The following is a 15,787-nucleotide window of genomic DNA, read 5'->3' on the forward strand; positions in this document are numbered from 1 at the left end:
ACTACCGTGTTAGGCCACATGTCGGTACTGGTTGGGACCACGTGGTGTCTCCATACTTGTCCATGTGTCACTCTGTTGTTACACTGCGTGCTTTCTCTTGGAGAAAGAAGCAGCTTATTTATAAGCACGCGTGTTAGAACTGGTTGGAGCCACCAACCGGTACTAAATTGCCCCGTGGGGAATCTAGCCGTTGCCCCCTGGTCGAGGTGGCGCCATTTAGTACCGATCGGTGGCTCCAACCGGTACTAAAAGGCCCTAAGGGGACTATGGTGTAGAATCAATACTAAATATCGCATTAGTACCGGTTCTATAGCAATTGGTACTAAATTCTAGTGGACGAATGAGCCACTTTCTAGTAGTGTAGCAACATCTTAGTAGCAACAACAAGGTCACTGTCACACTCGTTTTTAAGAACAAAATGGAATGCATCTCATTTGTGCATCAGGATTATATTTGCACACATATGATAGACATTATAAGTTAATATATCAAAAGACAGTGTTCAAAAAATAAGAAAAAAAGAGTAAATAACTTTATTACACTCCAATAGTTTATAAGCGTTACACCGATATCCTAAATGAAGTCTTCGTCAACGTCTTCTTCCACATGCAGTTAACTGGTGTGGCCACAGAATACCTGATGTGGCACGGTTCAGAACTAGTCGGTATAGAAAGAAACCACCCGAGTAGTACACGGTGCAGACTCTTAAGCTCATACTGATCTAGTGTTTCCTTGTAACCTTGCCTCCCCAGCCTATATAAGGGCAGGCAAGGACACCTCTAGGGGTAGAGAGCAGATAGGATGCCCCATACCTAGCGCATACGCACCCATCTACATTCAAGGCAATACAAACCACCCAACATGACGTAGGGTATTACGCATTCGTCGGCCCAAACCTGTCTAAGTCCTTGTGTTGCTTGTACCATCGTGCTCTTGATCTCGGTGTCTTCCAACGATCATCCATCTACCTAAGGGTATGTATCCCTAGGTAGATGTGATGGTAAAACAACGATAAACGTCTTGCTAGAACTTCTCGAAGTCGTAATGGTTCTCCACTTGATGTTCTCTTCTGAGCAGCAATTAGGCAAGACGGAGTACACTAATGGTTGGAACTCACCAAGTGAGAGAAGAATGCAAGGCCATCAAGAGAGACTTATGGTTGGAACTCCGCAAGTGAGAGAAGAATGCAATGCCGTCAAGAGAGGCTGTAGTTTATAATAGTTAGCATTTTTAATTGGTCATATTTTATTAGCAAGCACCTATTTACTAGGTATAAGTTTATACCATCCCACCTAAGCATAAAGGATATATCATCAAAACAAAACCAAGGTATCACATATTAATTATTATTTAAGTTTGATTATCATGTGAGGGTTCAAGCCGCTCTTAACCATGAGCATGGCTGATACATCAGTTTTACACTCTGCATAGGTTGTACACTTTACCCATAATTTATGTCTCTCTTATTTACCCGAGGTAGCTAGCCTCTTAAACACTTCCTTTGGTGAGTGGCAAGGGATTCACTATGAGGACTTTACAAAGATTCACCAACATATGACAATCTGCTAAGGTTTCTAGTCAAAGTGGTCATAACTCTCCCTCACGAGGAAGTGCCTTAAAAAGGACCACTTATCCAAGCCTCAAGAGGACTGAGCTATGCCCCGTCGATACTTCCCCTACTGCCCTTTTGATAAGATCATCATAAGTTGGTGTTTCTAATTAATTAGCCAAGACCAGAGCCATGTGGTGTTGTGGTTGCACTGTCTTCTTGGGTGGTTCTCCATATTCCATTAAATCAAGTGATCTTGTAATTATCCATAACAACAACATAAACAAAGTCATTTTTATTATTCCAAAGATTAACATGACCATCCCAAGATAAAGCAGCTGAGCATTTCTACCGTACATATAATCAAATCCAGTGTTCAGGGTTTCAGGAGTAAAAGAGTAGGTAAATCCTTAATAAGTGTCCCATCAAGTTTATGCAATACAATAATAAATTAAAGTGAATTATCATGCTATTATTGGGACAAAACAGAGTACGTAGGGGAAGAAGTCCACTTGCCTTCCTTGTCAAACTACTGATTCTCTTCCTCATTCTTGATTTCCCTCGAACGACATGTTATCTACATGATCACATAAGTAAAAACATACAACAAATAAGAAACAACACAACAAACAGCACAACCAAAGAAGGATATGGTGATAAAGATATTGTACGCATTGCAAGGATCGCATGAGCACAAGAATCACTGAAAATAGAGTTAAAACGAGAAAGATATAGCTAAAACATGGTTCTAGGGGATTAATTGCGAATAAACAGAACTTACAAGGGCTAGGTCTGAAGAAAATAGGGGCTAGAACCTAATTAAGTTGAAAACAGAAGGGCCATAGATGGCGGGTTCAATTTTACAAGAATTGAGGGGTTAAAATGGAAGAAAAGGGGCCTTTTTGTAAATACTTTTGAACTGTGCAGGATGGAGGGTTGATTCTAGATAAACAGAGGGGCTATTTTTTAAAATGGTCAAAGTTGACCGGTATGGGCTCTGTTGACTCCGATCTAGATCCTATCTAGAAAGTAGGATCTAGATCAGGTGGTGCTGGTGCAGCGGGGGCGGCTCGGCTCGCAGCTTGGCAGTGACTGGTGGCTCGGGGCGGAGCAAGCAGCGCTGGAGGTGGTGCAGGTCACCAACAGCGAGCGGGCGAGGCGACGGATCGCTGGACTGGCCAAACTTGGTCGTTCGGGGCTTGTTTCGAGTGTGGAGAGGTTTGGGAGAGAGAGTGCGAGACGAGGAAGTCGATGGTGAGGTCAAGATGGTGGTGCGGCGGCCGAAAGGAGGTGCGCCATGATGGCGAGCGGACAGCGCACTCTGGCAAGTAATCGTCGGTGCGAGAGCGCATGAGAGAGAGAGGGAAAAGAGGGCCGGGAGACTACTCACCACGGCGCAAAGCTCCGGCGGTGGTGGTGGGCGTCGATGGCGCGGCCATGCGGCGGATCGGTGGCGAGGCGCGTGCGGGGTATTCCAGTGAAGAATCCCCTGTGCGAGAGGGCGAGAGAGGAAGGGGAAAAGTGTCGGCGGCAATTCTCACGACGACGTTGAGCTCCGGAGTCGGTCGGTCGTCGAGGAGAGACAGCACGGCAGCAGATCGAGGGAGTGGCTGGCAGCTTGGCACCGGCGCGGCGCAGAGGAGCGAGAAGAGCGAGGGCCAGTGGAGGAGGGTTTGAAAGAGAAGAGCAGCGGCTCGGGTGCATGATTTAAAGGTCGAGCGAGGGAGAGGGAACGGCGGTAGAGGAGGGGATAGGCGGAGCTTGGTGGCCAGCCATCAACGCCATAATGGCAACGGCCATTTATGGCGGAGGGAAGAGGGGAGGCGAGGGGATGAGGCAGTAGTGATGGCAAGAATTCAAGGCGGGGTGCAAGGTGGAGAGGAAGGCAAAAGGCCGCGGGAAGGAGAGCGGCTGGGAGAGCATGCCCCACGGAGAGGAGGGCGTGGTTGGAGGTTGAAGAGGGGTCCGACAGGCGGGCCCCACAGGCGGTGAGAGAAAGAGAGATGGAGAGGAGAGGGGGGGAGCGAGTTGGGCCGGGGAGATGAAGTGGGCCGAGCAGAAGGAAAAAAGAAAAGGAGAGGGAGAAAGTGAGGTGGGCTAGCCTAGTAGGAAGATGAAAAAGAAAGAGAAAAAAAGAAAATCAGGTTGGGCCAAAAAGAAAGAGAAAAAAAAGAGAAGGGGGAAAGAATTATTTTCTTTAGCCCTAAAAAAAGAATTATTTTTTTTCTAACAAAGAAAAAGGTATTTTTGAGATAAAAACATTTCAATTCGCACAAAATTTATTTTGGGTGTTACACTCCAGCAGTCACACAACAATGTATATTTGATAACATTTATTACACCAATATATTTGATCGCATTTATTACACCAATTCGAGGGTCAAGCCTTGATCCATGATCATCATATATCGTAGATAGATGAGTTTTCTTTCTTTCCTGGAGTGGAGATGAAAGAAAGAAAGAAAGAAAGAAAGAAAAGCACAACACAAACCTATATAGCAAGTCGTTGCGGTATAGACTGGAGTGCATCCGAGCACGTACGTGATCGAGCATCCGGTGATTTTACAGTTCAGTCTGCTGTTATTTATGGTGGTATATATATATATATATATATATATATATATATATATATATATATATATATAGAGAGAGAGAGAGAGAGAGAGAGACACACACACGCACATGGTGTCCCATGCACGGCACATACGTGGGCATTATATAGGAGCTTCGAGCTATTTCATGGCGTAATCCTTCGTCCACTTCTTGGCGATGGCGTTGTACCTCTTTGGGTCCTTCTTGTACATGTCCCCAATCTCCTGCACCAGCGGTTTTTCCGCGTTGGGGTCCGTCAGCAGCGCGCAGATGGACAGCAGAATCGTTGAAGCGGACAGGGCCGGGGTCCAATTATCCCGGAGGATGTCCAGGAAGACGGAGCCGTTGTCGCTTTGTTGATGTTGGGGTGGTACACCTTAGTCTTGAAGGTCACCTGCACAATCCATATTTTCGTTATATACATATTTTGTCTTGGCCAATAGGATCAGTTGCAAATTTCATCGTCTATCGGCTAAGTCATTTTCATTATATTGAAATTTCTATTTTCAGTCTGAGATGAGCATATACTTCCTCCGTTCCAAATCGTAAGTCAATTTTGCATATTTAGATATATAATTTTTTAAAATGTAAAACTATATATCTAAATATGCCAAACCAAATTACAATTTGAAGCACGGGGGTATATAAGTATATACCTTGGGAGGATTGTTCGGATAATTTCGAGGGAAATCCATGGTGAGGTGAAACACGCCCCCCGCGTAGGGGCTGTCCGAGGGGCCATGGATGGTCGCTCTCCAGTGGAACAGGTCATCAGAAACAAGGCCTGCAAAAAGAAAAAATAAAATAAAATTCAACTATCTACAGCTAGCAGAATTTGCAACATTTTAATTTGAATTTTGGTTTTCTTTCTGAACCTGTATGTACATCTGGTCGTTCATCTCACCTGCACTGCAGTCAGGCGGCGGTGAGACCCGCATGGTTTCTAGGTCCTTGAAGATTCTTTTATAAGTGATACCTTCTTCCCGCTCCTGAGCATCCCTTGACATCTTGAAGTGTGCCATGCCCTGAATTAGGTGTTACACACTGCAAAACTAATACTGGAACTGGATTAGTTCTCAGTGTCTTGCTTGGAACCGAGGATCGCCATGCCTCTATTTATACACGCATGAAGAATTTTGTTCTCGCCCGTGAAAAGAACATTTTTAACATTGTCAAAAGTAATGGCATTCGATTCAGCAGTGAAATGGTATTAAATTAAACAAAAAATGGTAATGCTCACTTCACTACTACAGAAAAGGTCTTTGGTCCAACACATTAGTCCCGACCACCATTGGACCCGGGACTAAAGCTCTCTTTAATCCTGAGTCCAACGGCTAGGGGGTGGCAGGGACCAAAAGGTCCTGGACTTTTCGTCCCGGGTGTAACACTAGTTGGGACTAAAGGATGACCCTTTGGTCCCCGTTGGTGATTCCAACCCGGACCAACCAATCGGGACTAAAGGGTCTTTCACTGGTTAATTTAAAAGAAAAGCATCTCTTCTAAAGTCATATGTGTTGTGTAGGTGGGGTGGCAAAAAAACTACACGCGAGGCAAGAATCTTGAGTTTGATTCTTGGATTGTGCATAATATTTTGTACCTTGCGCAGGGGCTTTAGTCCTGGTTATTTGACCCGGAACTAAAGGTGAGGATCATTAGTCCTGGACTCCCGATCTCGGTTGACAAATTGGGACCAAAGGGAGTTGAGAATCGGGACAAAAAGGGCGTTCTCCAGTAGTGCTTGATATTCTCCATTGACATAAAATAGTAATCATTTGCACTCGTGCCTGAAAATGAACTTAGGGCCCAATAAGAGAATTCACCGTGAAGCCTAAGAGGCATGATAAGATTCTAACCGAAAGGGCTGTTCATTGCAAGTGGGAAAAATTAGTGCCAAAACGTTTTTACTACTATATAGCTAGTTTAATTTTTACAACTTGATCCATCCATGCATGCATCTACTTTTCAGCGGGAACAAAAGAAAAAGAGAAGATTTCTGCATCAACACTAACAATATAATTGGTGAATATGATGCCCGCACGGTGGATAAGCACAAGGACAACACTGAGGGGTTGTTTGGTTTGAGAGGCTAAACTTTAGTCTATGTCAAATAAAAGAGAATTTTAGTATTTAGAAATATCAAATAAAGATTAATTATAAAACTAACTGCAGAACTCTAGGGCTAAACTACGAGACAAATCTAATGATGTATATTAATCCACGATTAGCGGATGGTTACTGTAGCATCACTGTAGTAAATTATGAATTAATTAGGCTCATTAGATTCGTCTCGCGAATTAGCACTCAGCTATTAATAAAAAATTTATAAATAGATTTTATTTGATATTCCAAAATAGTAAGATTCCTTTCGATGTGACAGAGACTTAAAAAAAGTCTCTAGAAACAAACAAGCCCAGAAGAATGGGTGCCCCCCGGTAAATATAATATGGTTCCGCCTCTTTTGAACCTATGCAGCAGCTACGCACAAACAGCAGGGAACAGGACTTAATTGGCATCTGATAATGTGATGTTGGATGTGTTCAGAAAGCCTTTCCCAAAATTAAGTAGCAGCGGTCAGTGTACAACCAATTTGACTTGACGAGGGTGTCGACACTATACCGCAACACCAAAATACCAACAGATGTGGGTAGCTTAAAGTATAAAATCACTGTCGAACTGTTAGTCGGTATAGATCACCCGCGGACCTTCAGTCGGTATATCAGGTTACTCCAACTGTATATCAGTCAGTATATAGTTGGGGCCAATTGTCCGTCGCCGTATACAGACCAGGCTCTTTTTTTCTTTCTCCGCGCTCAACCACAGCCCAGTTGCGAGCAAAACTTTGCCCCAGCACGGCCCACTTATGAAGCTGTGGTCTCAAACAGAAAAACAAGGGAACAAACCACCAGGTTTAAAAAAATCCTGGTCTTCAATATTCCCGGCCTCCGCTCCCACCAGGGTTAAAAAAACCGACCGGAACCGGTCCGGTTACCGCGGTAACCGGTCAAACCGGTCCGGACCAGTTCCGATTTGGAACGGTTTCAAACCGGCCCAAATTTAAAATTCAAATTTAAATTCAAAAAAATAAAAAAATTCCAAAAAATTCCTAAAATACTTCAAGTTGCGATGAATCTAATGGTGTCAAATTTTTTCAAATATTCATTCATTTAGTATACTTAGTGAGCATTTGAAGTTAAACGAAAAAAAGCATGCATACAAAAGTATACAAATACAATATAAAACATGTTATACATTGTATTAATGTAAAAGTAGTACAAAAGAGGGTTGGAGGGTTCACTTAGGCTAAAACATATTATACAAACATTCATTTAGTATACTTTGCGGGCATTTGAATTTAAACCAAAAAAGAAAAAAATTTGAATTTGGCCTGTTACCACTCAAACCGGACCGGTTTACCGGTCTAATCGGTCGGCTAACCGGTAGAAACCGTTTGAACTGCGAGTTTTGGTTTGAAATTTGAATTTGGCCGGTTTAAACCGGTAACGGTCAAACCGGACCGGTAAACCGGAACCGGGTGGCGGCGGTTTGACCTCACTGGTCGGTAAAAAAACCCCTGATGTTGATTGGTTGGATAATCTAGGTTTGGGGTGTCTGCGGTGAAGGAATTCCCAACAACCCTGCAACTCAATGCCGCCTCCGTTCTTGCCTCCTTATTTTAGAGTATATTCATCTGCTTATTTTAGGGTATGTGGTCTTTGCTCGTGGGTTGCTCCTAGTACAAGTGAACTAGATCTGAGTTGATGCGTTCTAGATTTCTAAACTTGGCATTGTTCCGAGTCTTTCTCCAACTTATCCCTTATCATTAGATGGGAATTTATTCAATATAAGTAGATCTGAAAAATGCTCGTGCTTTGTTATGCTAATTTCCAGTTCTTCAATCAGAGTCCCATTAGCTACTTATTGACTCGCAATTTCAGTGACATAGGTAATTAAGGTATCATCTTTTTTATTTCAGGGAATATCAGGTTATTACATATGGATTTTCAATAATGAAAAGTACATGTGGTTCTGTATCATTTATAAGTGAAGGGTGCATACACGTTACCAATCATGCTGAACTGAAATTTTGCAACAGTATGGAATAGAAAGTTCAGGTGTGTTCGTGGTTGGTGACTTATGTTTGCACCTCCTTGATAAATTGTCATTTTATTGTTAATTTTCGTTCACAGATCCACCATTGCTGAGGTATTGTCCCCATCCCTCCTCCCTTCTCATGTTCCCTTCTCATGTATATGAGAACGCTACAGATTATGTGCATCAATTGTTTCCATAGTGTTCCCTCCTAATGGATTTTTTTTCTCAGGCACCGGTTGAACATTTCCTTTACATCTCAATGTATTTGATTAACCATGTAGGAAGTATCTACCGGTATTCCTTTCTTTTTATCATTCTATTGAACTGAAATTTCTGGTGAAGTAGTGGATCTGTGCCTAAAGGACTAAAAAATAAAATCGGCATGCACAAAAGGGTGAAATTTTAGGAAATGTGCTCACTGTCGGAGCAATTTGTATTGTCTTGTTTAATTCAAGTAGAGTTCAATATCTTCTTATTGATGAAAGATATATGACCGAGAATACAATGACTCAGTTTATTGCAATCTAAATTATATGAAATTCAGAAACTCTTATGAGCTAGAATCTGTTGCCTTTAGAAACTATAGCTATGTTTCACTGATTACAATTAATTTTCTGATGCTTGCAGTTCTTCATAGCTTTTTTTTTCATTTTATATCCTTAATATGGTTTCCCCAATGAACAACAGAGCTACCATGTTTGTTCTCATGGTTAGTAGAGTGGCACAGCTCTGCCGAACTGGTTTGTCTGGAAGAGGGGATGGGAGCTATGGGCAAGGCGAATGGGCTAAGTTCCTTAGAAGTGGCACAGCTCTCCGCAGAAGCTAGTAGATGAGGTCAGTTAGGAGTTATCTTTTTGTTCTTTAAAGTGAATTGAAGTCTTCACCATTCCAGCATTAGCACCAAACACTACGAGCTATGGTTTTGAGCTAATCCTGTTCCTCTAGATGAAATATAGAAGGCAAGCTCATCTTTATGAGCTATTGTAAACAGCTTGTCAAATATGTTATTAGTTGGTATGTTTGTTGCACTAAATGATAATTTGTGAGGAAGATGTACGTTTAAGTTGTGTATTTTATAAATGAAATTTTTATGATGAATGAATCATTGAAGTTCAATGTGGCATTTGTACATCAGTATTTTTTTTAATTCACACAAAGTAGAGTGTCGGACGATCAGTCGGTAAAAGTGCATCCGTCGGCAAAACTTATACCGACGCCACTTACAACGACAGATGTGTGCTGTTGGCACACATCTATATCGACTGATGGTCTGTCGGTACAACGGCTTTTACCGACGGACCATCAGTTGGTGTAGCGGGGCTGTGGTATAGTGCGATGTCTTTCGTGCACTGCGATATGGTGCGACGCCCATGGGACATATCGGAGCCGGAATCTCCCTCCCTGACGCTCGCTACTACGAAAACGATTTGTAGGAACGCCTCAACTTTTTTTTAGGAGCGGACCAAAATATCATCCATTACTACAAATCGAGCGGGATTACTATAGCATCTGACCCACCCCTAAAAGCATTTTTTAGGGGCGGGTGACGCCATGAACCACCCCTAAAAATGGTGGCATTTGTAGGGACGGGTCATGGCCTCACCCGTCCATACAAATGCATTTTTAGGGGCGGGTGATGGCATGGCCCGCCCCTACAAATGGTTCCATACAAAAAAAATTCATAACTTTTTCATATGATCTCGGATGAAGTCAAACTTATATCAAAATTATAGAAAATGACGAGACCTAAAACTTTGTAGTTGATAACTTTTTCATTTGAGGTCATCTAATGGTCCAAAAAATTAGTATAAGTTCTCTAATAGATATAACTATATTAGAGAATCTTAACATTTATATACACTAAAATATACTTGGCATATTTTTTTGTTTCTATAGTTTACAATAACCATAGTGTAAAAGTTTCACATTTTTTTAATTTGTTTTGCTATATGTAAACAATTAAATGAATTTTTAGATAAAACAGAAAAATAGTTTTAGGGGCGGGTGATGGCGTCACCCGCCCCTAGAAATGTATTTGTAGGGGCGGGTGATGACCTACAATTAATTTCTGAATTAATATAAAATTATAACATACCCCATAGAGTCACAAGTGGCTGTGTAGTGTAGTTGTAAGTAAGGAACGCGCGGGGTTGGAGGTAAGCGGTTCGAATCTCAGGTGATGCAAGTGTGTATATTTCGTCAAAAAAATCATAGCTTGACACTACAGGTCTGGTTGGCTAGAATATTTTTTTTCTTTTTTATTTTGTTGTTTTCGATTTTTTTGGACTTTTTTGATTTTCTGGACATGGATTTGTAGGGGCGGGCCATGACATGACCCGCCTCTAGAAATCAATTTTTAGGGACGGGCCACGCCGTGACCCGCCCCTGAAAATTAATTTTAGGGGCGGGTGCACTACCCTCCCCTGAAAATGACATTTTTAGCTGCGAAAACTAGGGGCGGGTACCACATCCGCCCCTAAAAATACATTTTTACCCGCCCCTAAAAATCATTTTTGTAGTAGTGGCTGTTCATGTTGATTTTTTCCTCCTGATCCTCTGGCACATAAGGAAGGCCAGGAACGCTATTATTTTCGATCAGGCCGACTCTACCTCTCTTGATATCCTCAACCATGTCGCCAAGGACATCGACGCCTGGACGAGCAGATACAAGAAGCACTCGCAAGCAATACAGGAATGGCGAGCCTGGCTCACCCTCCGTACCTCCCCCTAAAACTAACCCCCCCCCCCCACCCACACACACACTCTCTAAGAAAGGGCGACTCGGGCAGACTGCCGCCGCCCAACTCTAGCTCCTCCCGCTCACCTCCCACCACCTCGCCGCCGCCGGAGCGCATAGCCGGAATCACATGCGTGCACAAGGACAGCGGCGGTGGGTCCCCTCCCATAGTTTCCCTCCCTCCCTTGAACTGCTTCCTCTATCAAGAAGACAGCCATGGCCCATGGCCGGCGGGTTCCAGCTGGCCGGCAGCAGCACTCGGTCCAGCGGGCTGCCGGCGGCTAGATCCACTCCATATCCGGCCGGATCTTGCATCTACCGGGCCAGCTACTCCATTTTCTCGTCAGCGGCGGCAGAGCTACAAGCTCTCTCAATGGCAGCGGCGGCGGTCGGCAGGCCTTTGGGGCGGCTGATCCGGCTCGTCTCCAACAATCCGGTGGCCGGATCTGAGCGCCAGCGACCCATAGGGTGGCTGCGGCCGGTGCCGCGGTAGGACCGGGGCGGCATTTCAGTGCGTCGAGGACGGTTGTCGGAGCTACGGCTGGATGGGGTGCATCGCCCACCCCCAGGGGCGGCGGCGCTGGATTCAGGGGCGCTCACCGTTGGGTTGCTAAGTTCGGCCCTCTAGGGCCGACGGCATGGAGCTCCTATGGGCGCGCTGCTTGGAGTCTAGCCGGCGGCGTGCAGGGCAACGACTTCTTGTGCTGGCTTGTGGATGTGGTTCTGGATAGCACAGATAGAAATTCTAGCCCGGCTTTTTTTGCTGGCCGACAATGCTAATGCTTGTTGCGGCACTTTTCTCGTTGGAGGCTTTGTCGATGTGCTATGCCTACGCAACCTCCAAGTACGTGGATGTTGGGTGATACGGGAAACCATTTGAGGAAATTCTTTTCCGACATACGCTGGCGTCGGCATCGGTGACACTTCTTGGTGCCACTGCCTTCCTAGAGGCTATGTCGATATTTCCTCATACCCATGCTCTAGATGAAGGTTTATGTGAAAATGAGAGAGCAAGCAACAGACCATTCGAACATCAAGTTTCTAAGTAGGTGAGATGTAATGGATTGATGCTACATTAAGGCATTGCAAGATTAAAACGGGAACGACGAAGAAGATTGAAGCTTAGTCTTCTAGTTTTCTCTCTTAGTTTTATAGGTTTCTTCTTATATTTGTGAAGCTCCTCTTTTGAGGTTTAGGGTCTAAGAACTCTTGTAACTTTTTTGGTTGTAGTCATTCACTTTTGAATGATCATGGCCGGAACTTTTCCATAATCTAAAAAACACACACTCTAATTCTTTCTAAAACCCTCTCATGTAACTCCCTCCTTGAATGCCAGGGGCTATGCATGTAAGAAACTTTCAAGTTTAAGGGCTAGTTTGGGAGCAAGGAGAGGGGAACCCAGGGAGAGCAACCCCTCGAGGGGGATTTTGCCATACGTTGCTTTCCCTCCCCCCTGGGGTTTGCTTCCCTGTTTCCATTTGGAAACTGGAGGAAGGGGTATTCAGAAAATAATAAAATATCACAACAATTCAGGAAAATAAAGAAAAAAATTAGAAAATATGAATAAGACAATATCTCATATATAATGGCCGATACCAGCATTATCACAAGATCATGAAAGATTAAAAAAATGTCTCTTCAACAAATAGATATTTTATTATGAAATCGGACAATCATAATTATCCATCTTTACATCCAAAATCTAGCAAAATATGAGCATTCTACATTGTGATCAGTTCGTGAAGTACTTGACATTTTGTCTTCACACCACCATTACCATAGGAAAGGTAAAAATTTGATGTATCTGCTGCATGACATGAAGAAAGGATCGGTACAAATTTGATAAGCCCATTACCATAGGAAAGTAAGGTGTACCAGTAGGTGAGACAAGCATACAGTAGTAAACTATAGCGCTGCAGGCATACCGTAGTAAAGGAGATATGGCAAAGGTAATCAGTACATACTATATAAACTAGATCAAAAGGATTAATCTATGCATTGTGCTCTACAAGGAAACAAAATTAGCTCTGGAACAAATGCATCATATAGAAAAATAGAAAGAAAAATAGTAGTTGCTCTACTAGTAGTTGCTGCAGGACATGAAGCAAAAAAAAGGGCTAGATTTGATAACTAGCACAAGGTTAGTAGTTGCATATGCTCATGAGGGATAAAAAAAATAGAAAGAATAATATACAAGCTCCCAATTAGCAGAGGGGGAAAACAATTTTACACCCCTCTGATTTTGTCGAAAGGCAAACCTTGTACAGGCAAGGATTTGTAACCAATACTTTTCAAGACCAGGCTAAGAAGAACAGAGCATATATTAGATGGATATTTGAAACTCTACAGATAAGTAGTCATAAAAACAGGAAAGCATAACCATGAGCCAAAGCACTTACCCATATTTTAGGTCTTCAAACTCCACCAGTTCCTACTGCCACCTGCTTCCCAGTTACTTCATCAACTATATAACAAATAAAAATATTTAACAGAAGGCTCAACAAGAAAATGGTCATCGCAATTGTTGTCCCTCCGTGCACTTGCAGCTTTGGGCAGCAACTCGTAAACCCTTCTTTGGATTCTACTACTACTCATCTCCTCTTGCAATCAGAGGAGACAATTATATGAAGACCTGCCTAGAGTCAGCACAAGACATCCCAAAATGGCCCAAACTGCCACGATGGAGCCATGGAGGAAACATTCCTGAGCCTATATTAGCAAGTCTTAATAAAGCTAGAACAAGGATAGTAAAAGAAGACCAGTGACAAAACTCAAAAGAAAATTACAGACAGTAATGCACTTTACAGCACAAACCTCATCTGCAGGTAAAGTAGCGAGATCAACCTCCTTGATGCAAACACGAACATTTTTCAAACCTGCATGGACAAGATGCCAAACTTAGAACCACAACATGGCAATGAGATAGGCTATTACAAATAATGGTAAGGCAGCATTAGCTAGTCTCAAAAGTACTTAAAAGCATTAATTGGCAAAAACAAGAGCTTTGTATTTCATGAATGAGGCACAACTCTGCATTTCACTAATGAATAAACAAAAGCAAAATAGCTCGCATTCCTTGGGCTATGCCTGCAGCTCCTCCTTGATCTTTCCCGGATCTAGCACAGGAGTAGGGATCCACAACATACCTTAGCACGAGGACAGGAGGAGGAGGAGGAGGAGAGGAACACCTTCTTGGCGGAGGAGTAGAAACCGACGTGGAGGAGAAAAAGAAGCTACGCAGTGCTGCTGATCTCGGACGGGAGGTGGAGGTGACGGAGGATGGAGGCGCGGCGCCAAATCTTGGACAGGGAGGTGGAGGACTGGCAGCTGGGGGAGACGGACGCCGCGGTGACAGGACGGGGTGGCGTAGGCGGCGCCTTCGACTCGGGGACTCATGGGGAGGCGGAGGTGCTCGCGAGCCGCATGGGGACTCGAGCGGCGCAGCGACAGAGAGGCCGAGCGATGGAGGCGGAGCGACCGACGGGGATGAAGGTGCGGAGGGTGGTGGCGCCCGGACGCGGAGGAGGAGCGGCAGCAGCTCCTGGAGGCAGAGGCGGAGGCCAAGGATGGGGGCGGAGGCGGAGGAGGCGACGGCGCTTGTTTTCCTCGACGGGGAAGCGACGCCCGACCTCTGGAGGTGGGGAGGGTTGGCCCGTGGAAAACTCGTGGATCGGGTCAGACATCCCCTTCTCGTGGGCTTCCAAATGACGGGGTGATTTGGCCCGGGGCGATTTCCGCGCGGGTTTGCTGCCCTGGGAAAAGGCCGGGTTCCCTCCGGGATTCAAACTAGCCCTACTAGTAGGTGGGGATCCCCCCCCCCCCCATATTGCTCGGAAAAAAGAGGGTGTCATTGTAGAGCGCCCTGCCCTTTCGGTCTTCTCATCTGATTTGGTATCAACAACTTATTAGGGTATGTCTGTGTGTGTATAATCACTTAGGACTCATCCATTTGATTGCAAAAAAAATGCCTAAAAATTGATTCGCTCTAAGTATGCTTAATGGAGTCTTGATCTCTGTTAAGACTTGTTCCAAAAGGGCTACTTCTTGGAATTTTAGTTTGGGAGGAGTTATTTATAAAATATTAGTTTTAAAAAGGTTAAAATGAAAAAAATTGCTAAGATTTGGCTCTTTAGGAAAATTGAATATGAATATAGGTCATGGTTGGTAGGTGAAAGGCTACATAGAGTTGTGCTTATTGGAGCTGATGAAGTGATTGTAGCATGCATGTCATGTAATATGTGTCATTTCTTTACATCATTTTCTAAAATAATGCTCCCTGAACACATTTTTCTTATTTACTAAACTATTAATTCTAGTATATTTAATATTTGGTCATAGTTCCTTATTTGAACTCATAAATAAATAGTTTTGAAATAAAATAATAAACTATTATTCCCTAATCTTCTTGGGCCTTAAGTTGGACCCATAGACTAGGGCTAATGGGTCTCCGATCCATCCAGATCTACATCTGCATTAATCTATGATCTATGCATCGCGACAAAGAATATATCTTATGACAAATTATCAATATTTTTCAGCAAAAAATGCAGTGAGAACTTAAAAGAGATTGTCAAAGGAAAGGCATGTGTGTGTGTGTGTGTGTGTAATGAGGCTCTTAGGGCTAGTTTGGCGGCGGGTGATAATTAAACCAGGGAAGATAGCACTTCACGGGAATTTCCTTGGACGACGGGATCCCCCTCCATCCATAGGGACGATACTCCCCGCAGGGGAGATTACCCTGCCGCCGTTTGGAAGCTACTTAAATCACCTGTCCGTCGGCACTTGCATGCTTTATATTCATTTGTGTATTGCAATAG

At 43.7% G+C, this 15,787-nt stretch overlaps 1 long non-coding RNA gene and 1 pseudogene across 1 annotated transcript; both read right to left on the bottom strand.

Annotated features, from left to right (window-relative positions):
* Positions 1–4,222: 4,222 nt before the first annotated feature.
* LOC120644646 lies at positions 4,223–5,227 on the bottom strand (annotated as a pseudogene).
* A 7,374-nt stretch (positions 5,228–12,601) lies between these two features.
* Positions 12,602–14,610, bottom strand: LOC120646309. The gene is made up of 4 exons (XR_005664373.1): positions 14,159–14,610; positions 13,785–13,846; positions 13,370–13,425; positions 12,602–12,777 (listed from the first exon to the last, which is right to left on the bottom strand). It is a non-coding gene; the product is annotated as an uncharacterized LOC120646309 (long non-coding RNA).
* Between the last annotated feature and the right edge of the window lie 1,177 nt (positions 14,611–15,787).

Source organism: Panicum virgatum, chromosome 8K (assembly GCF_016808335.1).
Source record: "Panicum virgatum strain AP13 chromosome 8K, P.virgatum_v5, whole genome shotgun sequence".
Lineage (NCBI taxonomy): Eukaryota > Viridiplantae > Streptophyta > Magnoliopsida > Poales > Poaceae > Panicum > Panicum virgatum.